The following is a 25,101-nucleotide window of genomic DNA, read 5'->3' as shown; positions in this document are numbered from 1 at the left end:
AGCTCCCTTAACCACATATTTTATCATTATATTCACAAATATCAAAAATTTTCCTACCAGTGTACACAGAGATAAAATTTAGAGACATTGTTTTTCCCAGATAATATCTTCAGCAAATACATCTTCTCTACGTATCGTCGAGTCGCAATTGCTGTATGATTCGAATCGATAATCAATATACAAAGTTAAAGCTCGAATATGAATTTCACTCTCAAATTAAAGTTGATCTCTTAATCCGTTTGTTCGTCTCTCTTTCTCTGTGTCTCTTCCTGCATATCGATCACAAAATGTTGATATATTCCGCTACGAATTAATGTGAAGCTGTTGGAAAATTGAAATCAAATTACATGAAACATGTGCGAGCGCTTTGCGCAATGTCATATGTAATATAATCCCAGCAAAGATACACGCGCGGTTCGCTTTGGCAGACAGCCAGAATTATGCAATTTCACAACTATACAGTATGTGGCTAGTCCAATTAATGAGGTCGCAACGATTCTGTTTTAATTGCTAAAGCTAGGCAACAGCATACGGATTTCAGCGGTTTTCATATTTACTGTACATTTCTACGACATAAAATGGTTAAATTCAAATTTAATCTTATGAAATTAAATTGTTATATAATTTCAATTACAAAATCGCTCAATTTGTACTTCGTTTCCAAAAAATTCTTATATTTAAAATTATTTTCGACAATTTTTCCACATATATTATATTGATGATTCATATATTTCTAATGAAATATCGTGTTGTCCACTAAGTTGTTCGACAAATACACTTGGGATCGCGACATAATTATGTTCGATCCGCGTGCTTGGCTACGGGAATCACGTTACCGTATTTTGGGGTGTTAGCTTTGGCATTACTTCTGTCAATATTAGTGCGTATCCCCTTTTGACGGGTCACAGCGAGATTATATCTCGATGCGTAAGAAGCAAAGATTATTCGCAATATGAGATAGCTGAAAATACTTGAATCTTTTCAATAATCAACAACGATCATATTCTATAAAATCAATTTCAAAACTACATTGTATATTTTCTCTCTCTTTACTGTTTATATCCCTGTGTTTGTAATAACTTTTTTATAAAAATTACTAGACTTAATTAATAACACCGTTCAAATTTTCTCCAAAGTATCATAGTAGTTTTATACTACAAAGTTTTATTATTTATATTATAAAATTTATGTTATAAAGTCACTGTCATTGTCTATAAAACCGCGTCTGCCCCATGCAAAGTTTACCACGCAACCCGTCGTACTGCCTAGTACGTATCTGCAACACCCTGTACATATTCCGAAGATTTTCTCACGCAAAACACAAAACGTCGCTAGTAGGATTTGCGTTATAGCACGGATTTTGAGTAAATTAAAGCAAAGTGAACAAAAGATAATATTTTTGGCCATTTTCATTTATAAAACAAAAATTTAGTTCTAAATAAAGTCTATGACATCTAAAAGCTTTCAAATGAGTACATCAGGAATTTTAATGAATTAGTGAAATAGATAAACAAACTACCGCAATTTACTAAAAATTTTAATATGTAAGTTTGGTTCTAAATAAAGTCTATGACATCTAAAAGCTTTCAAATGAGTATATCAGGAATTTTAATGAATTAAAGTGAAATAGATAAAAAAACTACCGCAATTTACTAAAAATTTGAATATGTAAATTTGGTTCTAAATAAAGTCTATGACATCTAAAAGCTTTCAAATGAGTACATCAAGAATTTTAATGAATTAAGGTGAAATAGATAAAAAAAACTACCGCAATTTACTAAAAATTTTAATATGCAAATTTTGAAGATGACATCGTGTTCAGTGAAAAAATCTTTGGAAAACATAGTATCGTACTTTGGAAAGAAAAAAGTATTTTTTTGTTGAACAGTGTAATATAACATATTTAAAAAAGAGTAAAATTATTTTTTATTATATTAATGAAACATTTAGTTGAAATTATTTTACTCAAGATTTAGTAGCTATTACTAAATTTCTTTTTTAGTGTAAAATATGTCGATATACCTTGAAAATAGAATAGACAATGTTACATTCTAACTATAAAAGAACAAATATCGAACGGATATCTTCTATCTAGATATCTCGTTTATACTGTTTCCCTTCAAGATCCGAAACTTCTTTATTTCTTTCGTTGTTCGACGTATTGATTTATACGAACGACAAGATAGAAGAGGACTTTAAGTGTCTGTAATTTTCACACGTGGAAAAGATTATTGGACTCGATTCAAGGAAGAGGTTCGGATTGTAATCCAACTGCGAGCGAACAAATCTGTCAGGCGTCGCAAAGAAGGAAGCGTTGGGAAAATGGGATTAAGAATTCTTCTTTGTGTTGCTTAACAAACTTCGTCAAGTCGCGTACGACGCCTCGACGTTCGAGCGAGCACAAAGTTACCCTGGAGTAGATTTACTCTCACAACGACGAGTTCCCCTGGGGCGATTTGAAACGTCCCTTCAAGGGATTTCTCTTTCTTCTATGCGATCACTTAAAAGCATTCCGTTCATTACGCGAGTTTTTGGAAAGCGAGATATACTATATACGCAATACAAAGATAATGCACACAGTGTTCGTACACCGCGAGATTTAATTTTGTTTGTTGCATTTGTTTTTCGCGTAAAAGTATACTTACAAGGAAAGAATTTGTTAAAGTATTTAAAAAAAATACATACAAATTTAAAAACATTTTGTTGAACCAAAATAATTATGTAGGAAATTCAAGCTTAATAAATAATGCTGCAAAAGTTTTGATATTCCACACTAAAAAGAAACTTTAGTAATAGTTACTAAATCGTGAATAAAATAATTTCAACTAAATGTTCGATTAATATAATAAAAAATAATTTTATTCTTTCATAAATATGTTATAATATATAAATATTACTAAACGCGTAATAATATAACCAGTCATCGGTAATAATTATTAAAAATTCGTCAAAAGGTAAAATTTTATTTTTTATTATATTAATAAAACATTTAATTAAAATTATTTCACTTAACATCTGATAGCTATTACCGAATTATTTTTCAATGGAACAATTAACTTGAACTTCTGCAAAATTTTGATAGTTCAACAAAATTATTTTCAAATCTGTATGTAGCTAAATTTTTAGATACTTCAACAAAACCATTCTTTTCATGTACAACACGAAGTACTCCGGAAAGAGCTCTGACGATTAAATGTAAAAAACGGGGCTCGAAAGATATGAGGTGTGAGAGACGCGAAGTTCCGTGCGGCGAGTTTGTAAGAATATTTCATACCGTTGCATCACGGGGATAAATGAATCTCACTTTGCTACTTTCTCCCCTCACGTGGTAGATAACTTCGTCCGACTCGCATCCCCTACCGAAAGCTGTTGTTGCTCTTGCTTTCTATATGGACCTGCTGCGAGTAGATTGCAGTAATCAACGCGAAGCCGGCTACATAATTCGTACTAACTCGACTATTTAGAGGAGCGTTGTAATGGGATTAAGCGCGAGTGTTTCAGCCGCAACCCTTTCGTATCTACGAACGAACACTCACCGTTTACCAGAAAACCGTCCCCAAATCGATAGGGCATAAGATAGGAGAGAGATTCGACGAATAAATCTTTTTAAGAATATTAATATTCCTGTTCCGTTTTCTCTCGCAAGATATTTCGAACTAGATATAGATAATGTATTGTATACACGTGGCGTAGGTGCAATTCGACGCAGCTGAGACAAAAGTAATACATAAATTTTCTGCGATTTACAAAAGATATTCTAAAAAAACCGAATACAAATTTTACTTTTCGCAAATTTGATTTTAATACAAGATCTATGTCATCAGATCTAATTGTCTATAAATTCATAGAAAACATTTCTGTTATTTTAAATGACTAAAATTATCATTGTATTCTCGTTTTTAAATACTAGGTGTTAAACTTAATTCCTGCCGTTTTTCGTCTCCTTGAAAATTGATTTTCGAAGAGAAATACCTTAATCAAAGTATTATTAATAAAGTATTATTAATTAGTAATAAAGTAGAAAATGGAGGAAATTACTTTGATTAAGGTATTCATTCATCTTCCCTTCGAAACAAATCAATTTTGGAGACAAAAAATGGCAGGAATTAAGTTTAACCTAATATCACATTCGCATATTTCTTCTTATGATTATAGCAAGTAACATTACTTAGATAATCTACTCTCTAGTCTTTCTTTGAGTGAAATTCTACTCGGAAAAAGGAATTGAAATAAATTTTTACTCGTTTTTTAAGATTAAGATTTCACTCTAAAAAAAATTAGAGAGTACTTTGAATATCTCGGAAAATCAACGTTGTCAAGAACGGAAAAATGGTCTACCTTCGCAATTTCCACAGCGCATAATGGTGGAAAAATTATTGCGGAAAGAGGCACCCTTCGGCCGTCGACCCTTATTACTGAGTTTCTTTGTAGCGCACGAGACGAACGACGAGAGGAACCCTTGTGAAGGGCTTATTGTCATGAGAACTCACGAATAATTTCGTCGGATCCTGATGATCGAGAATCTTAAGAAGACACAATAATCTTTATTGACCCTCCTCTTTCCGATGCGACGAATTCGAAAGGATCGGCGCTCTTTCGCCATAGAAACGAACATCACTCGAGGGCAAAGTCGAAAAAGCGAATAATCTTCATCGAGTTCGTCGGAGTGGCCTCGAGCTCGTTAGAACAGCCTAATGTATGCGTCATACATGCCTAATTCATTGCCTTGACAAGAATATAACACGTAAGCTCAGCGAATCTTTAGAGAGACATTGTCAGACATTTGCCATTGTCGCTCAATAGATATTTATTGATGTATGACTTAGTCTCAATTGTCGCTCTGTTTATTAATAAGAACAAGTTTTACAGACACGCTATATGGTACAAATCAAAGAGATAAAAGGCACAAATAAATATCTCTACTTTTCATATTATATACAAATATCTTTAAATCTGAATTTTTTATCAATATTTTTTTGTAATGTTAGAATCGATTGATAAAGTTTTGTTATATAAAAATTGGTGTTAAAACAATGAAGACCCTTTTTAAAAATGTCTGAAAGTAATGTCATGTTTATAGATGCATTTTTTATATTCATTTGCCCTTTACATATAAAAGGGTTCATCGAGCAGGTATAAATAGTCATTCCAATTAAGAAAGTTTTTTTTTTAATGAAATAAAAAAATGAATAAAATTACACGGAGAAAATTTTATATTTAAAATTACTATAATGTGGTAGTAGCTGCGGTCTTCATGTAAATTATAAGTTTAAATGCTATAGTTATTTTTTTATAAACAATAATATAACGTAATTTTTACACTTTTTTATAGTAAAAATTTTTTATTACAAAATCAAATATACCTAGCAAATTTTGTTTGCTAGGTATATTTGATTTGTTAGAATCATGTTAGAATATGGCTTAACAAAATAATTACTTTATTTATGTATGATAAAAATTAGTATTACTATAGTAAAAGTTAAGTCGGAGTCATGTTGTGAGAGTCCATCGAAAATACAAGACATAGTAAAGGTAATTTAAAATTGTATATTAAAACTTAATATAAAATTTTCTCCATATAGAAATTTATCTACATTGTATTTGAAACTAATACGTAGATACAAAAAGTTTGGCAGCGATTTAGACCGTGATAAAAATTATTTCAAAATAGGTAGATATTATATATTAAAAAAAATAATTTAAATAAAACGAGATCATTAAATTAAAATTGTATTGTTAAATTTAAATATTAATATCTCTCTCTTTCATTGAATTGTTTTAAATATATATAATATTCATCATTTATATATATACATATATATACGAAAAGTATAAATTTCCAATTCCAGTAACTTTTTGCAGAGACTATACGCCTAATACATCTTTAACTCGCGCCATGGAGACTGGGTCATAATGACCCGAAAGATTTTAAACATCTATTTCTTATATACTTATTTTACGTTACAATAAATAAAAGTGCTTTATATATTATACTTAGTGGTTTATTTTATTATCTATATTCAATTTATATTCAATTATTTTATTATCTATCATTCCATAAAACTATTAGCTTCTTAAAATCATCCGTGCAACATGATAGCATTTCAATGACACCGGATTAAAAAGCAAACACGACGATCCGTCTGACGGTAGGAATCGATGTGTGCGTCCTCGTCCACAGGTTGTCGATTTAATTCGACGACGAACGCGTGAATGCGCGTTGCGTTGCGTACGAATGGTATGCGAATGGCGTGATCGATATTACACGTGTTCGTCAAACGCGTGTGCAACAGACAGCAACTGGATGTTGCGAGAGGAACATGGCTTATTTTCGTCCGTTTAAATCCAGTCAAACGCCTCCGCATGATGGCTGGTTAGCGACTTTCCGACTGCACACTAATCGTGCATCGATATGCAATCGATCTCCTTCCCCTCCCCAGCTCCCCCTTGGTCACCCCCACCCCTCGTCTGGATAAATCGAGACGTCCACCCCGATTTGGAGGGGCTCTTCGTCCAAACAAATACTCGACATTTGACTCTTTGTAACGAGAACCTCTCGTCTTTGTTGGCTTCTTCGAATCACTATATCCCATCGTTGAATAAAAATTGTTTGGACAAAAGACCTTTGCGGAGAGATGTCGAATTGTATTATCAAGATGTGTAATAAGATACTAGTTATTCGAATATTTTCTATCTTATATGAAGAGAAAGAATGATTTTGTGGAAATAAGATCACAATTTTTAAAATATTTAATTAAAATTGATTACCTCATTTATTTGCATATATTTAGAATATAAAATTTGTATTGCATTAAAAAAAATTTTTTTTTAATTAATTAAATAGTTGTGAAGTTACAGAATGTTTAATTTTTTATTTTTCTGTTACAGTTATCTATATATAGTGATCCTATCTAAAAATGGAGCTAGATTCAAATATTTTCCGAAAAGAACAATTCTTGAAGTATCTGAAAATTTAGCTAGACACTGAAAATACACTGAAAAACATGCATGTAATTTTACTTAGAAATTACATGTCTATGACCGGAAAATTATCTACATATGATTGGAAATTTACAATTTCCAGTAAATTTCCAATCATATTTATGTAATTAAGTAATTTTCCAATCATAAACATATAATTTCCATGTAAAATTACATGCAATTTTTTCAGCGTAATTTTATTGGAAAATAATGATATACGTTCATAATGCTGCAAAAATTTCTCACATTCTAACAACTATCTTGAGCGTTATATAACATAATTATTTTGATAAAATTATTTTCCAATAAAATTATTTTCAAATCTGTATCTAATACAAATTTTAGATACTTTAGCAAAACTGTTCTTTTCGTACATAAGTAAAAGTAACATAATTTTCAGAAAAAGTAAAAGAAAGTTTATAAATGTACAGATATAAATTGGATAGAAAGAAAAAAAGGAAAAGGAAATAGAATTTTCAAGCTTTTCTTATCAAACATCAAGAATTTTCTGCAACTTGGCACGAATATCTGGACAGAAAATCTGTCGTAATATTTTCATCAAATTCCCGATTTTACGTGATTTAAGTTTTCAGGACGCTTCGATAAATAGAACTTTATATAATTTTTTATTCGTCTTGATTTATATAAAGAAATTTTGAACAAACTTCATGGAGTTTCTAAGACTGATAAAGTTAATTCAAGTGACTTACTTCTCTTTCAATCGAATAAATCTTTCTTGTGGCAACGAGAAATACCTATAACGAGAAAAGCGAGAAATCATTCATCTTAATCTGACGAGCGTCGATCGAGAATCTATTACCATGTTTATCGCGCCGGTCTATATTGTTACCATTTAAGACAGCATTTATATTCGACTGTCGGAGCCAAGTTGCTTCGATATTGCGGAGTGACTTCTTCACTTTATATTGTCCGTCATACGAGAACGTCGATGGCACGCCATTTAATATCTGACGCCTACAGGAGACGAAGTAAGATATTTGTTCGCGTTCGAGCGATGTCGGTTTCGGTAATAACGCTCGTAGGGGAGTTCCGAAAAGAGGGTACGCCGATAAAGGGACGTCGATAAGGATTTCCCTGGGAGAATGCACCCTTTCCGTCGTGAAGGCATCCGGCCGCGAGGAAATTTGAAATACCACGTCAAGAGGGTCCCCACGAATCTGATATACTCGGCTGAAAAATGCGTTTTCAAATATAATCGGATCGAAGGAAGAATTCTTTTTTCAATCCCTTAAAATAAAGATCACATTTTTCTATTTTCTCTTTTTTAGAAAAATAATTGAATTAATTTTTATACAAGACCTCCATACATTTTGACGTAGGATAAACTCGAGTATGATGGCCATAGTTTTTTAAAATGCAAAAAACATACATTTATTCTTGTTACTTTTTAACAATATTTAGGATATTACTTTCAATGAAGCTTAAAGTAACAAATACTATCGAAATTAAAGAGAAAATACTTAACAGAACTTTAATTTTATCAAAATATTACGAAGTATGCATTGGCCATCTTATCTGATTTTTAGGGAAGAGATGGCCATGATATAAGAAAGATAGCCATAGTATTTATAAATGAATAGTGAAAATAAAAGTATTAATTATAGGTCACTTTGCAATTTACGTACTTTTATTGTGTGTGTAATGTTGATTATGACAGCTTAACTGTAATTTATTAGACATTATAACAGTTTTTAGCAGACACGTGCAAAACTTTGCAGTCGAAAGAAAAAATATTAGATAATATTTATAATATTGTTATTTTGAACACAGTGTACTCATGTGAACTACTGTAAATATTGATTATCTTTAAGAATGACTATAAAAATGCATCAATTTATCAATTATTGGAGAAATTATGGCCTATGGTCATTTTTTCCGTATGGCCATAATACCCTAGTTTACTCTATTCCTTTTTCGCTTTAAATTTTACGACAGAGACATAAGATGCTATAAAAATTAATATTCTTGTCATTAATAATCCATTTCTCTTTTAATTTAAAAGAACTTTTAATTTAAAAGAAATCCGAGAACAAATCGTGTACATTATAGTTTTTTATACTGTAATGATGATAAAAAAAAAGTTCCATCCGAAACAGATTGGGGTCGAATGTTTTTGGAATCAATTCTTTGTAAGATCACTCCATGAAATATCGTGTCGATGAAATTTCGGGGGATAGTAAATTTCGCGGAATTGAATTTGTTACAATGAGAAAAGTTGAACGAAATCCCAACTTTTGAAGCGGAGAGACTTTTCTCTTGCTCTTCGTAACCGCGTTTGACGATGCATAGTTTCCTATCTGAGAGCGAGGGAAGAAGTAAATGATTTAGGGAGCATCGTTCGTGACTTTCAAAGTTCATTACACGACGGAATGGAGCATGGAACATGCGATTGCTGGATTGTTCCACGTGAACTGATCGCGACAATGTCATTAGAATTCCTATCATTCGGAGCCACAGACAAAACTGGGAAACCAATTTATTTCTTGCTTTGCAGCCAAATGCGAGCAACAAATTGTTTCGAGAAATAAAACTCTCCCTTTTCTCAATTACATCACGTAGAAATAAATGACAATAATTACAAATATGCTTGCCACTTTGGAAATATTTTTTGAATATTTCCAATAAGAATTATTTATTTAATATATTATATTATTTGCCACATATTTTTCGTATTTAAGTTGTTTCTTATATACTATTTTAAAGAAAGTTTACATATTATATTATTAATATTAGAAATGATATTTTATATTCTTAGAAAAACAAATTATAATAGTTCTAAAAAATACACTCTAAATTTTTTGCATTGAAATCTCACTCCAAGAAAGTGAAGATATAACCATCCTTCACTTCTTGAAAAAGAGTGACAATTTTCACTCTTTTTAGAATAAATTTTCTCTTCAAAGGAGTGAAATCTTACTTTTTTTGGAATGAAATTTCAATATTAAATACAAAATACAAAATACAAAAATACAAAATACTCAATATACAAAATACTCTTTTTCAAGAAGTGAAATATTTTCACTTGTTTTCAAGGGTGATTGTATTTTCACTTTCTTGTAATGAGATTTCACTGCAAGAAATTTTTAGAGTGTACTATCAAGATTATAATTAGTTTTTCCTTAAAATATAAAATTTATTTATTTACAAGGTATATTATTTCTATTATTAATAATTAATATGTGAATTTTCTGATAACAGTCCGGAAGACTCACAAAAATATGTCAAAATTTTTATTATTTTTATTATTTGACAAAAATATGTCAAATAATAAAAAATATGTTAAATAATATAAATAAATAATAATTCTTATCTCTCTCAAGAAATGCTCAAAAGATATTTCTAATTATTAATGAAATTTAGAAGTAACGTACCTATATATATAATAAAAACCTCATAAGAATACATTGAATAATAATTCTTATCTTATTTGATCGCGAATATGCAGAGAAAGATTTCAATTATTAATAAAAATTCAAAGAAGGAGAGAAAGAGCGAAGTACGAGAAAACGTCTTTCGAAGAATCATACGGTGCAAATATAGGCAATCATAGTTGATATTGGCTATTGGCCAGTGAGAATGATCGAGCGACGGCTGTTCGGAGAATCGAATAAATCAATTCCTTTGATTTCCAACTGGCTATCACGCAAGTGCATAGTGTGAGTCGGACTGGCAGATCGAATAGTTTATCCAAGTGCGAATGGACTTTCATTTAACCAACAAAATTCCTATTGAGAGATTGGAATTCGCAGTATTTCTTGTAGAAGCTTGATTTGATCATTGAACTGCCTGAAATCAATCGCAAATGTTTCAGGAACGTGTACTTTGATTTACGCGTCGATATACATTATACCTCGTGAGAAAATTACATAAATTTCCTTTTACGCACCTTATTGTTCGCGATTGAATGAAGACACCGAACGATAGAAAGCGAATTACTCGGCGACAAAAACTTTTGGCGCATTCAGCAAGCAGTCGGTATTATCCAGCAGACGCATACCGATTATCGTCGGTTATTATCTTCGGAGCGCGTTAAGAACCATTAATAAGAATTAAGGGCGACGGGCGGGCGATTAAGGGTAAGCACGATCGACTTCGAAGGGATGAACGCCATGGTACTCGGCTCGTTTTGTTTCGGTGCTTCTCGGTTTTCCCGGCAGTAACAGCAACAGCAACAACGGCGGCACCGGTAGCACGCTCGTGAATTTAAATGAAACATTAATCAGGATACGTCAGGGGAAATAGCAAGAGGCGTCCCCCCTCCCGTCGTCCCTGTCGAAATTTGTAGCGTCACCCTCTCTTTCGGGGACTAATTTAAATCAGCCACCCCGCTGCACCCGGCATTGTTGGCGCAAAAACAATGGAACAATCCGCTTTTCGCTCGCCCAACACTCTCGTCGACAGTCTGATTGTTACTGCAAATACTGCCGGGACCCGCACGACAAATTGATAAGCGGCCCTGTACAATAGCGAGTCTTGTGTTATAGCTTTGCGACAGAATTCTTTCGCAAACGCTAAATAAGAGCAATTGTCAAAATGAATGCGTCGCGTTCATCAATGCAGATTCATTTGTGCCACACAACGAGTTTGAAAAGAAGTGTTTAGAGAACTTTTAGAAAATTTATGATACTTTACGTCAACGCATAGAAAGAAAGAACGATTTTGTTGAAGTATCTAAAAATTTAGCTTATACGTACAAGTCTGAAAATAATTTTGTTGGATTATCAAAATAATGATGTACACCGAAAGAAAAATTTTTGGTGTTTATGACTATAATAATTACATATTACCATATAATTATAATTATTACTGCTAGAATGTTATATATATATATAGTTCTATCAACAAATATATACATAATTGATAACGTAAATATAATTATAATTATTATTACTATAAAAATAATTAATTACTATAGTTTATTTATAATTCATAATTATTTTTTGCACTAACCATGTATATTATATATAATTATTAAAATTACTGTAAATTGTAATCAAACTATAAAATTGTAACTACTTTTATAGTAATAATTAATAATTATTATAATTTGTAGTCATTTTTCCTACCAAATATGAATTTTATTTATAAAACTATATATAATTATTATTGCTAACATTATAACAATAACAACCATAATTATGATAATATATAATTATAATCGTCACAAATACCAAAAACTTTTCTATCAGTGTAATACGCTCAAATTGAGTAGGTATTATAGAATGGTTGCGTTCAGTGGAAAAAGCAGCTTTTTTTTTGCACAACTGTCATAAGATTTTTTAATGTGATTGGTTTATACAATAAATTTAGATTCAATGAAAAATTAAGGGCAAAATCAATCATATTAAAGAATTTTGTAACAGTTGCAATGCTGCTTTTTCTGTTAAGCGCTGCTAATGCAATAAAATTTTTTGCAGCATCCCTCATCGCGCTTGAATTTTCTGCATAATTATTTTTATTGTCCAACAAAATTATTTTCATATATCTACTTAAATTTTAAAATACTTAAGCAATTTTTTTCCGTGTGTGGCAATATTTATATATTTTTAAAATAGAGGTAACTTTTCATTGTTATACGCGACTTGTTTGAAGGATAAACGAATAAACGCCATTTTCAGAGTCTCATTTGTTGGTGGTTGAAACTTGTGTTGTAAACGCAAATAAAACCGGGTTTCGCGGTGACACGCAATAAATTGCAGTCGGACGATACGTCATTTAGGAGAGCGCAGTTGCAGCGGAACACGTTGCAACGAGACCCTAATGACGATACAGCTAGGGTGGGCATGAGATACGATGTGAGGAGAAAGTGCTTTACGATGAAATCCGATGCTTGATAATAATCGTGTTCAACCGACATATTCGATGCACTTTCCTGCTGTGCAATATCATAACAAAGCTTTACATTAGCATTACCGTACTGCGGACTCCCGTCTTCCATTGGTATCAATTTATCCGAGCCAGCAGTTATCGATTGCGCTAATTGGTAATCTTTTGACGCATTCATTCTCAATTACAGCATAAAAATACTGCTGCTTCACAGATATCAATATCTTCCAATCTAAGGAATCTGAAATATTTTTCATACATTATATGTACTGGTTATTTACGCATCATGTAATTAACATACAATAATAAATCGAGAGAGAAAGAGAGAGGACTAAAATATAGAAACGAATATGAGAAATAAATAAATAACATGTAAATTAATATTGCGTAAATATTCGACATTTTATTCAAAATTCGTATTCATATAAAAACTTTATATTGAATGTAATTTAATGGAAATAAAAAATGTATAAGCAATTACTGATTCGATACAATTAATAATTTTTTAAACAACTGTGGAAAATATTTCGGTTCGTCTTTCATAATCTTGTCACTATATGTCTTTGCGTATGTATCGCTTTCAGAAGATCGATCTTTCATGCTAATTATAATATCGATCGCGTTAATGGCCGAACCGGCGAATCGCATAATCGGGCATAATTGCGTAATGACCGAGGACTTATTACGATTCATTACGGTCTACCGCTGTCAGAGGCTTGCGTCCTCGTAAATTATAAGTCCGTAACGTTCGACAGAACCGATTCTCATGTACGACACGTTCTCGTCGTGCCATTTAAGCCGCATAATAAGTAGTCCACGAAATGATCCTTTCTATATAAGGCGACGGATTTAAGGCATCTCAATCAATCGTTCGACATATAAGAAAAAAGCAGTTTCCATATATTTGACATTAACGTAAAAAAAAAACGTATTTAGATGGTATAAAAATATCCTCCTAATTTATTTCGATATTGGATCGTAAATGTAGTATTTAATCTTTAGAGAGCAGAGATTTATTTTTAAAATTTCACAACGTTAACAAAATATGTATTATTTCTGTGCCACTATAATGGCTTTTCCGTCTTATATAAAAGTTAAGATATTAATTTATTTCACGTTTGTTAGCAATATTCAATAAAATTATTTCCATAACGCCAGCTTACAACTCTATACATATATGTATGATAATCGATTTATAATGTATTGTTGGCAACAAATAAAAAGGCTATTGTTATCTGCTGCATTTTATTACAATTCACTACACTCTCATCTTTTTATTATCCCGTTTATGCTTCTTGCAGTTTTTTCAGTTTTATGTCTCTTTTTGTGATTTCATCGATGTAGCATCTCGAGAACAGACGCGGTTTCATTACAGGAATATCGCAGGAAGCATTTTCTATGCCTCTAGAAAAATGCTCTGGAAAAAAGCATCATTGATGTACATAAAAGAAGAGAAAAAAGAGAAAAACAGATCGAGACATATCGCAATTGCACTGCTGACGTTGTGCCGCAGATATTTTCTTACCGTGGAAAACCGAGAATGCCATGCGGATGAGAAATAAAATCGCTACGAAGACAAAATGATGGAAACGTGAGTGGCTATATTGCGAGGGAACACGGAAGAAATTCGGATATACGAAAAATGCGGAAACACGAGACATGGTCACCGGCTCTTGTAAGTTTCTCTCTCGGCCTGTAAAAACTTCTCGCCGACGTATTATGTCGTTTTCGAGCGCGAAATTTCTCGTCGAACTTTGATTTTCTGGCCGACAGAAAGTTCGGCGTGAGTATTCGCTCGGGAATAGACGTGGAAAATGGGAGAAGTTTATATCTTCGCGACGAATTTTTAATTCGACTCGATGAGAATAAAAGATGAACTTTGAAAGTTATTATTACGTAAGTTTGGAATTTTAATTTGACGTTACTGGGCCAGAGATAGCATTGAAAATTAAAAATTCTATTTGCATTTACATGAATGATATACGGAAAGAACGATTTTGCCGAAGTATTTAAAATGTTAATTAGATACACTGTTAAATCCATAATGTCCCATTATACCACAATTTGAATTATTTTTAATCATTTCTATATAGTGTGATACTTTTATATTATTTGCCATTGGTTCTACTCAAGATGTCATTAATTTAAATGAAACAATGGAATTGAATAATTTAACTCAAGAAAATATAAATATATTAAATTTGACCTAAATTTATAGTTTATTATTTAAAAGGACATACGTTAATATGGACGTAGTTTACTTTGAAACAAATCATAGAAATAGAATGATTTACATTTCTGACACGCAGAAGTTAACAAAATGTTATTTTTAATCAACTCAAGGGATTAGATTATCATTGCTTCTTTAGTATCTAACAGTGACAAATCTAAAAATAATTTGTTTGACTATAAAGATAATTATGTAAGACTCAAATTGGATGATAGAATGTCAAACTTTTTGCAGCATTGCTCATCGTACTTGAGATTTCTACAAAATTATTTTGATGGCCCAATCAAATTATTTTCAGATTTAGTTAAATTTTTAGATACTTCAGCAAAACTATTCTTTTCATGTTCCATTTCACTATGATATACATTTGCGTTCGTAAAACTTAACTTTAAAAAATTCTTACTTTGTTATTTGCTTATAATACAAAAAACTCATTAAAGTCTTCCTCTTGAAAAAGGCATCTATATTAAACCGATAAAAAAGATTCATGCATGAAACATCTTATGTGTATAAAAAAATTTTCTTTGAAACAGAAATTACGTCGCTTTTTCAAGGTGCGGGAAGAAGAAACGTTTTACGAGAGGGGTGAAGATTCTGCATGCGAATAGAGGCACAGATGACAACACGCGTGTCCGACTGCCGCATTAAGGATACGCCAAGGGGTGGCTTCCGTACAAGTAAATCGCGACAGCTCAGCACTATGAAGAAGCGAGGAGAGGAAGGAAACGAGAAAAGACAGAGAGACAGGGGAAGCCCAAAGGGACGAAGGAGGTCTTGAGATCCGACATGCTTCGCACTAGTGTTTCCTCGCCTTGTAGGAATTTCAGAGGACTTTCGTTGGCTTCTTGTTTTTCTTCTTTTTGATCCTCTCTCGAAGCTGCCTTCATTTTTCTCGCAGTATTCAATACAGTTGGCGGGACGCTGGTTGAATTTAAGAACCGACCATCGAGAATTGAGACGCGGGCATTTTTCTCTATGCCAAGAAAATAATAAATGTACCTAGTAACGTTTAAAGAACTTTTTAATATCTTTATTTTTATATTATCAAACTCGAAACTGCTAATTAATATTAGATCACAAATAAGTATGCTTCTTACAAAGAAAAATAACAACAATTTTCTTGATTTAAAAAAACCTGTAATTTTGTTAAAAAATAATTAGACAGTCTGGAACTCATTTCGCGCGACATTTACGTTTGTAAATTCGTCTCTGCCTCTCCCAGGGTTTCGTTCCTCACCCCTCATCCCTTGTCAACCCTTGTCGCACACATCCTTCCTACGAAATGTTCCCACGAATTATCCACTACCCTTGAAAATGCCCTTTTCCATCCCTTTGCAGAAGCTTTACTCTCGCGGCAATTGTCTGGGAAGTTCAGCCAGTATCACGTAATAATACAACGCGGATATCTGCCTCGTCGGTGGAACGGTATAGATAAGGAACGAAGCGCCAGTAACGGACGCAAAAGATTTGTTTTTATCTTGCACTCCGGGAAAACGTCGAGTAAGATTGCTGTCCGAGGGAGAAAAACTGCACTGTTTCATGCCGGATAATCGCAAAGATCACGAAGGGATGTGTATTACTCCTGGGAGACGGCAACCTTACCGGAACTATGTGAGAAGGGTCAGGTGCCGTCGCACTTGCTTTTTACGAAACGACGAAAGTTAATAGCTTTAAAGAAATGAACTCGGATCTAAAAGAAAATACTACTTCGAGATAAATTTTTGCACTATTAGTTTAGTCTAAGTATCGAAAGATTTGTTGTTTACGAGATAGACGCTCTGGATTGTATATACTTTTCTCCTTAAATCACTCAGATTTACATTGAGGAAAAATCTTCGTATTTGTGACTATAATTATATAGTAAAATAATTAAGAACTCCATTATAGTTATTATTACACACTGTTATAATATTAATAATAATAATTATATTTATAGTTTTCTAAAAAATACTCTTAGGCATTGAAAATTATAGTTAAATTATGGTAATTACAATCATTTTTCCTCTTACAAAATTTTCACACGTACTGAACATTTATTTATTAACATAATCATAAAATTTCCCCGTAAACGCTTATTATTTAATGAAAAAATTAATTTCTTAAAGTATTCCTTAAGTGTGCTTGTTAGTTAACGCAAAAAGAAATAAAAAAGCTAACAATTCTCAAACTATTCTACGAAAATATTTTCAATATTACGTTTAATGACGCGAAAAAATTATGAACATCCATCAATAATCGTAACAATTAATAAAAACATCTCTGATAAAACAATTACAAATAGACCAGAAATTTCCACATCAAGTTTCATCTGAGAGCTTTTCCTTGTCGGGAGTCTCCAAGAGCAGACAATCACGTGCTCTTTATGGTCACTGAACGAATCGTAGCCCCTTCCGCAAAAGGGGCGGAAAGCCTCCTTCCATCACCCTCAAGAGAAGTCTCGCGAACGCAGTCTCCGATCTCCCAAGATAACCTTCCACCCACTCGATCCTAAGTCGAAGCTCTCGACTGCACCCACGGGATATGTTCGTCTTTCCTTGTTCAGACGATTTCCTTCGCGAGATTAAATCCTAAAAGCTTTTAATTAGATACGTAAAGGAAAAGAAAACGTTCGGAAGAAAGGAAAAGAAATAATGTAAATTTTTATTGACGATAGGCAGACGTGTCCTTGCAAAAACCAATGCGCCGTGAAACATTTTATTATTATACAACCTGGAGTTGTGCAAGATTTAATTTATTCGAGCTGAGGCATTTTCTTCGAGTAGTCGAGAATATTTCTCGTAGGAAATATCGACGTGGTAAAAGAAAAAAGCAACGATAATAACAGTCACAATCGTTATCGTCACTGAACCGCGCATGTTCAGGCGCTGACAATACCTTTAAAAGGGCGCGAATGAGGATGCGCACTCGGCCCTTCGTTGCAGCCGCACTGCATCGGCATTGCACTGCAGTGCGGTGCTGTAACTCACACGTACTTCGTTCTTAAAAGCAGAGGAAGTCGGAAGTTAGAATCGTGTCGATTAAACCGCCGTGCTTCGCAGCCACCTCTTTTCTCGTGGGAACAAACGACATTTCCAGATCTCATTTTTCTCTTTTTTCGCTCAAGTCGTGAACCAAAGAAAACTTGCTGCGATCATCAGGTTGAAAATGCGAGATCAGGATATTTCGGATCATTAAGCTCGAAAATTACGACGCTCCGCCCGTGGGCGTTGTCAAATTATGACGCTTCAAAGTTCGGGAAGCTTCGCGATCATGTATATACGCTCGCCAATCGTGGGAACGAACCTTCGTTAAGGTTCACCACACCGCTGCTCAGGTCAGGGTCACTTAATCGCGTTAACTGCAATTTGGGGCATATTCTTAGTCCCCCTATTAATTTACGTTCCAAAAATAATATAATGTATTAAATAAAATTATATAATATACATATATTAATATATAATCTCTTTATATACAAATTAATAAATGTTTAAATTTTATGTTTAAAAAGTATCTTCCTGATAAATTTTTAAAAATAATAAAAACTAGAAGCGCGGTTTTTAAAGAGCGTAATTGTATAGCTAATAACTAGAACAATCACAGAATAAATTGTATTCTGATGTTAAATAAAGTTACTTGAATTACGTCATATTTTATGTAATTCTAAAATGTGTGTGACATTCTACTTTTTCCTCCTTTATAATTTTTTTGCTAATACAAATAAATTAAACAGCTAAGAGATTAAAAAAATTTTTTGAATTTTTCGTCTCTCACGTAAAAACTTTACTTACACAAACTTATAAAAACTTCACATTGTGTAAATCCAAGAATATGTAATAAGTGCCTACGTATATGTGTGTAATTTAGTTTTACGTGTATAAATAAGATTATATGTAAAAATAAATTTATATATTTAACATGTAATATAGTGTTTTCTTATACAGAGAAAACTAAATCACCTACATATATAAAAGCACTTATTACACGCAAGGAGTGCACTTACAGTCATTCGTTTCCTTTCTAACTCTCTAAAAAATTAAATAGTTATTACACAATGTAATTGTAATATCAACGCGATAAAATTTGTCGATAAAACATCCAAATGCTAGATATCGAAATAGCAATCTTGTTACATGTACAAATTCCCTTGAACCGTGAACATGACGAAGAAGCGACTCCAGCTTTCTAGCATGTTATCTGATCACCGGAAGCGCGCGACGTAATGGGAACGTTAAGGCATACCGCTACGTGCGTTTCCGCCGAGTATTCGTCGCGATTTAATGTCTATAGTCGCGGAAAATCGTAAGACGCGTACAGCCTCTTCATTTCTGGCGCCTACGGATTCATTCATTGCACCGCCCGGCTTATTATTCTCTCGTCGAGCTCTTTTCCGCGCGAGGTCACGAGCCACGTAATAGCCGCGAGGAGGAGCGCCTCTTTTAGAAATTGCCAGGAGAAATTCATGGAGAAATTGCGAGGAGACTTACGCCAGAGCTCGATGCACCGACCTGTAAGGATCTTTGAATCCTATCGACGAAAGGAATCTTTTAGCTCAAATTACGGTCGATCACACCGTACGAGCGAGATATTTTTGCGGAGAAAGTAGACAAATAGTTCCTGATTAGCGACTATAATGGTATGCCGGTGTACCATGTGATAACGACGAACAATATAGCGAGCGAAATCTGACGGAAAATATTTTCGCATTAATGACAATAAGAGAATATTTTTATACTTGAGAGTTTAATCTATATGCTAATATTTTATAATTAGAATAATAATCATTATTCTCTAACCCAGCAAACAAAACATCACGTTATTAAAAATGTTAAGTTTATTATTCTAATTACAAATTAACATATGGATTAAACTGATTCTCAAATAAAGTAAATTAATTGTAAAGTATAACAATTTGCTATTATTATCATTAATACGAATTGTATTATCTATCAAATAATCCGCTCGCTATTGTTAGTTATTATTACGTGTTATAGTCGCTAACCCGATAAACAACGTTATTTGACGTTAAAGATTACATCAATGACGTCATTATTCTAACTCGGCAAACAAGCTGACGTTATATGTCGTTATTTTAACGTAAAATACATCAATGATGATGAATTACGTCAGCTCGTTTGTTGGGTTAGAATAATGCTTATTATTCCAATTATAAAATATCATTAGCATATAGATTAAATTGATTGAAATATAACAATTTCGTATTATTGTCATTGATATCAAAATATTATCCGTTAAATAGTCCGCTGCGTTTATTGTTCGTTGAACAGGTTTAGATTTTAATAGAAAAATATGTCATTGCATTCCATTATTAAATAAAAATTAGAATAGTGTTATATTAGAAAAACGAAATAAACCGATAATACTTTTATTTAATCTACTGAGATATTCCGAAGCTTAAATCGTTGTCATAATCAATATAATATAATACGTATGCATTATACAAAGTGCGAGAGAGAATTTTACATTTCAAAATGGCAGTTAGCCTTGCAAGTCAATACGAGATTGACATAGAAGATTGAATTTATTACTCTACAAATGTCATATTGACTTTTTACTTAACTTGAGAAAATAGAATACTAATTTCCTTTCTATCGCGGTTCTTATCGTACGAGTTTTCCATTTATAGACTTTCTCTTTTATAGTTTCTCACAGATAAAGAGAAAATTCGATTATTAATATATGCTATTTCATGTCTTTGCCATAACTTCTTATATTGAAATAATTATAAACCTACACAGAAAAATAATATGATACTTAAATATTAATTACTTGAGTTCAAGTATTTAAAAAGTTTATCATTACAAGCATCAAAATATAATAAGTTTAATACTTCGATCAAGATTATTAAATTAAAACAATTTCAATTTGCTTATTATATGTACAAAGTCGCGTTATTTTGATTTTTATAATTCTTCAAACGACAAATTCTCGTTCCTTTGTGTACATAATAATGTGAAATTTTTTTAAAATTTGTAATAAGTTTATTTTAGGACTATTATCAAGAAAATACTCTTTGTTAAAGATAACTATTGCTTAAAAATAAACTGTTATTTAAAAGAAAAAAAGAATAAATTTAGTAACAACTTTCTTAGCCATAGACTAATATTTTTCTGTGTGCACATTAACTTTAACATTTACTTCAACCATAGAGAACATCCTAGTTGTTAAAAATCTTAAAAAATATTCTACATAATTTTGTTTTTTTTTTTCTGTTATTTCATGCATGTACGATTCAAAACGACATGTCAAGGTGATAACGCGTCGAAGCGAGAAGCATCGGAAAAAAAAACCGTGACGTAAAGAAGGGATGATCAAGTATAACACACATACTCATATTTGAAAGTTTAGATTTAAATCCTCCGAAGTCTACTCTCCAGTTTCCGTCTTATCTTTCGCGTGTATTACCATTCGAAGCATCCAACGTTTCGAATACATCCGCGGAAAAGAAAAAGATCACGGTTTCCAAACTATGCGACGTAATAAAATCCGATTCGAATCCTTCGACACCCCAAATATTTGAACGATTCCAATCTCCACACGCTCCGGATTACAAGCTGCTCGTCGAACATCACGCGGATCGGTCGCCGAATTCGATCACGTCGTATTTGTCGAATACTCGCAATCCCAAGCCCATCTAATCTTGCAAATTCTCCAGATCGCGAAACCTCGCCACCTCGGAGAAAACCTCTCACCGGAGAGAGACGCATCTCGCGACGTATTACGCACACCCTCCGCGGTAGTGTCTACCCCTCCGAGTTTCAACCCCTCTCGCACAGAATCATACCTTTTTCTCCATCGAACGTCATCCCCCATCGGTTTCGACGTGCTGTGCGGTTACCACCTTGGCAGATTCACAATTTTCTCAACTGTTCACAACGTTATTACGTACTCGCACTTGGTGTACTCATGCACTATCTCTAATCGCGATCACGCTCGTGACACGAGCGGGTGAGCCGAAAAAAAAAAACGGAGCAAGCCACCTCCGAACGCGATGGTAGCTCGACAGAGACTGAGCACTGCTGCCGGCTACCGAGAGAGGATAGTGGGAGGTCGGCAGGGCCGTAGGGAAAGGGTGCTTCGGCTCGATGTACGTGCGATGCACCCCGAAGGGTTATCGATATCAAGGGAATGTCCTCTCCGCGAATTACCGGATTTTTGCAGAACACATGGGAGAGTTAAATGCCGCTATCGCCGCTCTCGGCAGTCACGTGCGCCGAATGGGGTAGAACTCCACAGGAAGTCCGCACCGTTTGCGTTTTCCCGTATATAAACGGCGTTTAGGAAATTTCCGGCGTAAAGATAGAATAGAAAATATTTATTTCTTTTAGCAGGATATCGATTTAATCGGAAAATTGTGAGCGAAGGAAAACGCACATATTAAAAAGATATTTCACGATTATGAATTATGTAAAAAATAGAAGGTACGCCAAATTGAAACGTAAATATGTACAAAAGAGAATAATTATAAAGATTGCACTTTTTTTTAAACCCACGTGTTATGTTATTCTTGAAAATGTGATTTTTCTACTAAAGTACGAATTGTTTTAAGCAATTAATATTTCCTCTTGTTAATTGCACGTCTCTAAAATACCGAAAAAAAAAATGATTGAAGGGACGCCTCAAAATATCGAATTATTAAATCGATAATGCGTGCAGCCACATTAAACAGTTTTTCATACGCTACCCGAAATCTGTACCCCGTTTACGTTCTTTTTATCGTTCCTCGATTACAACGATACATGCAACAAATCCTGCATCGCCCACGCAATTTCACGCGGTCACGTCATCGTCGTTTGTCCGTCCGTTCGTTCGGACGACGTGTGCGCGTAATCGCCGTTGGGTCGAAAAAGGAAAAAAAAAGCCGCACCATAAAATCCGCACGCCCTTGTTCCTGCGCGCGATGTCACTCACTCGGTCCAAGGGATCATCCGGGGGACTCTCCCTTCGTATATCGCCCTTCTTCGGAGGGTGGCGTTTCTGCGCTCCCTCCCCGCCATGCACCCGATTAGCATACGGCCGGCCGGCTTGCGTTGGCGATGTCTTGATGAAGCAGAAAATCGAGGCTCCAAGTGATGGTCCATGTACAGAATAAGCTCGCTTATACATGGCTTACAAAACATTGCGCAAAAGAGCAAATGATGATGGCGCGAGAGATTTCGTATTTATAAACGCCGGTCGCAAGGATTATTCGAACGACTGTTCGTTTTGGATTATAACTATTTAAAATCCACATTTATAATTATACACTCCCGTTGTTATTTATTATCACACTTATATTAGATTCTATTCTTGTTATTTCAAAACTCTGTTATTCTTGTTGTTATATATAGAATTCTGCAACGTTTTCAGATTATAAAATAATCATTAAAATTATTGTCCGATTATTAATTCCCTAAAAGTTTATTGAATTTCTCTTATCTTTAATTTTAGATTATTGAATTATCAGATTCAAATATATACAAAAGGGCAAATGACGATAGTGTGATAGATTTCATATATTTATAAACGCCCCGGTCGTTTATTAGGATTATTTAAACGATCGTTGCATTTCAGATTATAGTTATGTTAAATTCACATTTATATTTATACACGCCTATTATTATTACTAGATCCTATTTTTGTAACTTTGGAACCCTGTTATTCTCGTTATTGTAGGACACTTTTAGGTCGTAAAGTAATTATTAAGATTAATGAAATCGTCCAATTATAAACACTTATTATTATTTGTCTATAATTATATTTATTAAATCTATTTTTGTGTCCTTTTTGAAATCTTGTTCTTATTATTTTAAAATTTCGTAATGTTTTCAGATCATAAAATAATTATTATTGTTGTTGAAATCGTCCCTTGAAATATTAATTCCTTGGAGGTTCATTAACTCTCATATCCTCGATTTCAGATTATTGATCTAATTATAATATACAATCAGACCCAAGCGTGCACTTCCATAGCGCGAGCTACATTATGATCAAAACGTAGTACCGCAGGAATTCCTGTGTCTAGCTCATTAATTAGACTCGTTATGCTACGATAATTTGCGCATTCATACGGATTATTCGACCGTTCAATATATATTGTTATATATTGACATACAATTAGACATTTTTGGAGCAATACAAGAAGAAAAAGAATTTATTTTTCCTTCTAATGTTAGATCAGAACTTTTGTTAAAAATGGATGAATTATAATATATAATAAGATTTTTTATTTTTTTATAATTATATTAGAATTATAGTTAAAAATTATAAAATTAAATAGTAATAGAATTCTAAAATTTTATTACTGTTCAATTTTAATTATACTGAAATTCTATAGTTGAGAACCAATTCTGATTGATACAATCGGAACCTTTTGGTTCATTCATTTGTCTCAGCGTGTTGGTAGTCATGATTTATGAGTTGCAACAACAATTCCAATTCCACTACATCTTCATAATTAAATGTTTGACCGCGCGATAATAGATTAAAATAAGACAATAATTGACAGTTTAACATGGCAAGAGAAACCACGTTGATACGAATATCTTTAACCCCGCCTAGCGTCTGTCTAACCGGTCGTCCTGTAGAAAATAGAGATAAAGCACATCTTCGGTCAGCTCGTGAGCCAATTACGCCATTCCTGAAATTGATCGTGATTGATCGACTATTAATTTTTTTATCTAATAACGAAGAGTGGCGCGACCGATAATAAATGCGGGCTAGTTAAAGCACGAGGCGCTTATCGAAATTTCGCTAAAGCGATTATGCTCTCACCGGAAATTCGACGTAATGTTATCGAGTTTCGTTAAAATTCACTTATACGGAAAAATGATTAAGCCTTCATTCGCGTCTATATCTAAATTTGCTTTGCCTGAAAATTGCATTTTGTCTCAGTGTTACTACTTAAAATTGAGAATCAAATAAAAATTTTAATGGCATCTATTATTAATATAAAACTCGATAAATGACGTTATTTGATGTGAATCATTCATATTTAATTACCTAAATATTGGTTAATCTACTTTCAGGCTCTTAATAATAATAAAAATGTAGAACGGTAGATAATT

The 25,101-nt window shown here is 33.0% G+C and overlaps 1 protein-coding gene across 1 annotated transcript in view; it reads right to left on the bottom strand.

Annotated features, from left to right (window-relative positions):
* Positions 1 to 21,942, bottom strand: part of LOC108767543 (uncharacterized) — a 69,252-nt gene extending 47,310 nt beyond the window's left edge. The window contains exon 1 of the mRNA XM_018517475.1: positions 21,840 to 21,942. The gene's annotated coding sequence lies outside the window, so the exon portion shown is untranslated. The remainder of the gene's footprint in view (positions 1 to 21,839) is intronic.
* Positions 21,943 to 25,101: the final 3,159 nt, after the last annotated feature.

This window comes from Trachymyrmex cornetzi, unplaced genomic scaffold (genome assembly GCF_001594075.2).
Source record: "Trachymyrmex cornetzi isolate Tcor2-1 unplaced genomic scaffold, Tcor1.1 scaffold687, whole genome shotgun sequence".
Classification (NCBI taxonomy): Eukaryota; Metazoa; Arthropoda; class Insecta; order Hymenoptera; family Formicidae; genus Trachymyrmex; species Trachymyrmex cornetzi.
Note: the sequence above shows the minus strand (reverse complement) of the source record. Positions and strands in the feature narration are given on the sequence as shown.